Raw genomic sequence first — 5,144 nt, forward strand, 5'->3', positions numbered from 1 at the left:
TCCCACATTTTAAATAATCTATTCTCATTTAATATCTCTGAGTGTATTCGTGGGGAGATAAACTATACAGACTAAAAACAAAGTAGTCTTAAAATAAAACCCATAAAACAGTTCAAGATGACATACTTTTTATTTGCTCGTTTAATGCCAGTTGCCCTCTTTCTCTGTATGTCACTCATTCGCTTATACTCAGGAAAAAGTATCAATTTGTATCCTGATGAGGCTTGTGTATTTTTTTCTCTGTCTCTGTATGACAGAGAAATGTTTATGCTCAATATTGTTGTTCAAACTGATGCTCAAATTTCCAAGCACCACCTGAACGCCTCATCGGTCTTTAACTCATCACTGTACCACTGTCGTCATTCCGCTTTGCTCTCTGCTGTGGTAAGTACAATACACTCAGTATAGCACGGTTTTATTTTTATGATGGTAAAAATACATGTTTGACATTTAAACTCACATATCAAGTCTTTTTAAAGTTCAACAGAGTTCAAAGAATAAAGAAAGCAAAAAAAGAATAACCTTCGCTATCATTTATATAGGTTTATGACTTTTGCTGTTAGCAGCAGTGCTAACGCTAGCTTCAATGCTAATGCTAGCAACAATGCTAACGCTAGCTATAGTGCTAACACTAGCTTTAGCAGTTGTTAACTGACAAAAAGAATATTCCTGTGATATTCCTGTCATATTTATTGGCGGTCAGTGAGACAAAAGTAACAAATGGGCTTTATTATTGCCATTGTGGCTCAGTTTTAACAGTAAGAGTGCTTTATGACTTTTGCTGTTAGTAGCAGTGCTAACGCTAGCTTCAATGCTAATGCTAGCGTCAATGCTAATGCTAGCAACAATGCTAACGCTAGCTATAGTGCTAACACTAGCTTTAGCAGTTGTTAACTGAAAAAAAGAATATTCCTGTGATATTCCTGTGATATTTATTGGCGGTCAGTGAGACAAAAGTAACAAATGAGCTTTATTAGTGCCATTGTGGCTCAGTTTTAACAATAAGAGTACTAGCGCTAGCAGCAGTGCTAACACTAACTGAAGTGCTAACGCTAGCAGGAATGCTACCGCTAGCAGCAATGCTAAGGCTAGTAACAGTCTAACAGTAGCCTTACATAAGTGGAAATACTTCAGTTAATTAGTTTGAATTATAAAATGGCTGCTGTATCAGCTGGTGTGCTATATTACTCTATAATTACCCTGCTGACTATAAGTTCAGTGTATCATGTCGTGTGGGCTTTGTATTTCTGTTAGTCTGATAACACTGTACACACAATTAACATATTATTTCTCGTCTTACACTTTCAGGAACTTGACTGACACCTGTGCTTTGCCTGGTAGGTGTGCACATACTGTAAGAGAAGTAGACCAAAATAAAAAAATAATCTGACTAATATAAGCTGTAAAGTGATGGGTTCAATCTTTGTGCTAGACCCTTTAAACACAATTTTATAAAAAATACACATAAGTGCAGCTTAACAATTGGGCTAAAATATTTTTTTCGTACATTTCTGTAGTCCCACTACATGTGATTAGTTAATGATTCATGATGATTATTTGTATTTAAAACATTATTGCTGAATTTAATTAAACATTTATTCTTTTAAAAAGTGCCCAATTATGCAACTTTTTGCACATGGCAGCCGACAACAGTTTAGCTTGAATATTTGTTTTGTCCTTTTTCAGTAGTCACAATTAGTTCATACAATTACCATGTGATATCATTTTAATAAAATTATTTTTTTTTCTTGTGTTTTGTTCACAGTGTGCAGAAGAAGAACAAGGACCAGATCTCCAGTCTTCTCTCTCACATCCCAACCCCCCAACCCCTCTATCCTCTGTCCTACTCCACCTGTTGTCTCTGCCTTCTTTCCATCTGTATTTCACCCTGTGGTTTGTGAGAAATTTTGCCAAACCAAGAATCTTATTGCGGTTTGATTTCAAAGCCGTGTCTCTCCTGCTCTGTCTGTTCTCTCTGCTAAATTTTCTCTCTACCTGTTTTTCACTCTTTGGCTTGCTGCTGAAAAATGCACATGCCAATAAAGCAATAAAGAGTGCATATTTTGCCTCAACCTATGAACAAACTGAACAAACAAAGAAAACTCTACGGTTTGATTTCAAAGCCGTGTCTTTCCTGCTCTGCCTGTTCTCTCTTCTAAATTTTCTCTCTACCTGTTTTTCACTCTTGGCTTGCTGCTGAAAAATGCCAAGCCATTAAAGCAATAAAGAGTGCATATATTGCCTCTACCTGAGAACAAACTGAACAAACAAAGAAAACTCTAATTCACGGTTTGATTGTGATTTCCCAGCCGTGTGTCTCCTGCTCTGCCTGTTGTCTCTTCTAGATTTCTCTCTACCTGTTTTTCATTTTGGGCTTGCTGCTAAGTTGTGCCAAGCCAATAAAGAGAGTGCATAATATTCTCTCGACTGAAGAACAAACTGTCAAACGAAAGACAACTGTTTCAGACAAATAAAAACTGAAATATAAAAACAAAGACAACATCTCCTGGTGTGTGCCACTCTTATCTGTGAACATATTTTCTGAAGACTAAGAAACACTTGCAGGTGTGTGAAAATGCCAAGGAAGCAGAAAAAGTCACAAGCTGCAAAACAACGCTGGAAGAAGTTCCATGAGTTTCACAGTGTACCAATATGTGAACAGGCTGAGTTTGATTTTCCTTAGAGCTCTGCAGAAGACAGTGTGTCTGCAAAGACCAATCTGACAGTGTCAAACAGGCAGGTCAACATGTTCCTGCACATGTACAACAGGTATGCTATGCTGATGCTGTAAAGAGTGGACTGCAGCATGAATTTAATGAACAACATGAGGTGTCAAGTGCCCCACAGGTGGGTTATGCTGATTTTTGAAAAGAGGCTGTCACAGTGATGTGGGAGGACCATCTCATGCAGAAAGAGTGAACCTTGAAAACCAGCCCTCTGTAACACATGTCTGTGCATCTCACAGCCAGGCACATCCTAAATATGGAGACTCCAGAAACAAGCAGTGCACATGTAATTCACTCACATTTCTTGCATTCCTTCATAAGAATGAAAAAATGACTACAGCTGACCTTAATCTGGTCTTGGATAAAGGTGATGTGATGTACAAAGAGGCAAAGAAAAGATTCCCCAAGAGTATTCATTTGGCAACCGATGAGCTGCCTGACAAAGTTTATGCTCGCAGGTCTATGTATCATGTCGACATGACACAGCCTTCCCGGTATGGGACATTGAAGAACCTCCAGAGGAAGCAGTAGATACCTTTCTCAGCTTAGAAGCAGGACTGAGCTGCCTGTTGTCAGATGTGCAGTATGCCTTATTGATTATGAGTGGATTGTGTATCGCAGTGTTCAGATCCACATCAGGCAAATATGGTTTCTTTGATCCACACTCCAGAACACCCAGTGGTCTTTCTCTATTACTACAGTCACGTAATCGTGGTACAGCTGTGATGCTGAGATTTACACTCCTCAGTGACATGATTAAGAGGCTACAAGATTCTTATCAAATGATGGAGATATCACCTTCTTGTAACTATGAGCTGAAGCCTGTGCAGTTTTACAGTATGAGCACAGTCAACCTAAGTGATACTATCAGAGACACAGTCTGCAGACCAACAGCTGCCACTGCTGTGGCACCTACTCACTCTGATACAACTGTTGATGAAGCAAACCCCTCTACTCCAAGGAGAAACACAACCACTGATCTGACTGAGAACATCTTTTGTCAAATGTCCATTTGTGCGCCACTGGTGAAACAAAAAGAAGTCCACATGACTCAGTTCACATCATATGAAGATCAGAATGAACCTCCTAATATACCAACTGAAGAACTATGCAGTGAATTAAATTTTTTTCCATCGAATGATGCTTTTTCATGTCAATCAAATGCTGCAATAACAAATGTTGCTGCCTGTGATCTTCTGATATAGTTTTACAAAAACTGAAAAAAGTTAATAAACAACAAAGGCACAAAATGAAAAGAAGATTAATGGCATCAGAGAAACCCAGAAATCAGAGAAAGAAAACCAAAAAAGCAAAGAACGACAAAAGTATGCTTCAAACAAAGAGTACAAAGAAAAGAAAAAATCTTGCACAAACGAGGCATATAAAAACAATCCTGAAGTTAGACAGAAAAAACAACAGTACATGAAAAGACGTTACTGTGAAAATGATGAATTCAGAAAGAAACAAAACAATATGTTAAAAGACGTTTTTCTGAGAATGCTACAGTAAGAAAGAAACAACAACAATATATTAAAAGACGCTACTGTGAGAACGATGAATTTAGAAAGAAACAACAACAATATATTAAAAGACGCTACTGTGACAATGCTGAATTTAGACAAAACAAAAAAGCTATATCACTAAAAGGTATCAAGAGAGCCCAGAATTCAGAGAGAGACAGAGATCTCGAGTGACTCAGCGTTATGCACGTGACAATGCATTCAGAGTAAGACACAGACAACTAATGAAACAACTAATGCGAGACAGGTATCAAAGTAATCTTGCATTCAGGATTATGCACAACATGAGATGTGCCATGAAAATAAAAAGGAAATACAGATGGGTGAACAGACAAACCCAAGAGAGTGACAACAGTGTGATCAACGAGGCCATATCTGTGTTCAAATCACAAATCAAAGTTGGACCATCATACCCATGTACTGTGTGTTTCAAGGCTTCATTTCCAAACCAAGTGCGACCTGCACAAGGTCAAATTATGTCAAAAACCCACATGTGGTTGCAACATGTTTGACAGGAAAGTTTGTTCATGTTTGTGATGAAAACTGCAGAAATGAGCAGTGCAATGTGCCTGATGAGAGAAAGAGAGAGTGGATTTGTCACACCTGCCACAATCATCTTAAAAATGGATCCATGCCAGCACTTGCTGTTGCCAATAAACTGGATCTTGCTGATATTCCACCTGAACTGTCTGATCTCAACATACTGGAGAGACATCTCATAGCCAAGTGCATACCATTTGCCAAGATCATTCCTCTTCCCAAAGGCAAACAGAGAGCAATTAGAGAAATGTGGTCTGTGTCCCATCAGAGGTACAGGAAACTGTTGAAGCATTGCCTCGATGAGAATTAATTCTCAGGTGATGAGAGTTAAACTGAAGAGACGCTTGTCTACAAAGGT

At 38.5% G+C, this 5,144-nt stretch overlaps 1 long non-coding RNA gene across 1 annotated transcript; it reads left to right on the top strand.

Moving 5' to 3' along the window:
• The first annotated feature begins 350 nt into the window (after positions 1-350).
• Positions 351-2,495, top strand: LOC109200563 (uncharacterized). Its single transcript, XR_002060722.2, has 3 exons — positions 351-384; positions 1,309-1,337; positions 1,766-2,495. It is a non-coding gene; the product is annotated as an uncharacterized LOC109200563 (long non-coding RNA).
• The last annotated feature ends 2,649 nt before the right edge of the window (positions 2,496-5,144 follow it).

Source organism: Oreochromis niloticus, unplaced genomic scaffold (assembly GCF_001858045.2).
Source record: "Oreochromis niloticus isolate F11D_XX unplaced genomic scaffold, O_niloticus_UMD_NMBU tig00000040_pilon, whole genome shotgun sequence".
Taxonomy (NCBI): Eukaryota; Metazoa; Chordata; class Actinopteri; order Cichliformes; family Cichlidae; genus Oreochromis; species Oreochromis niloticus.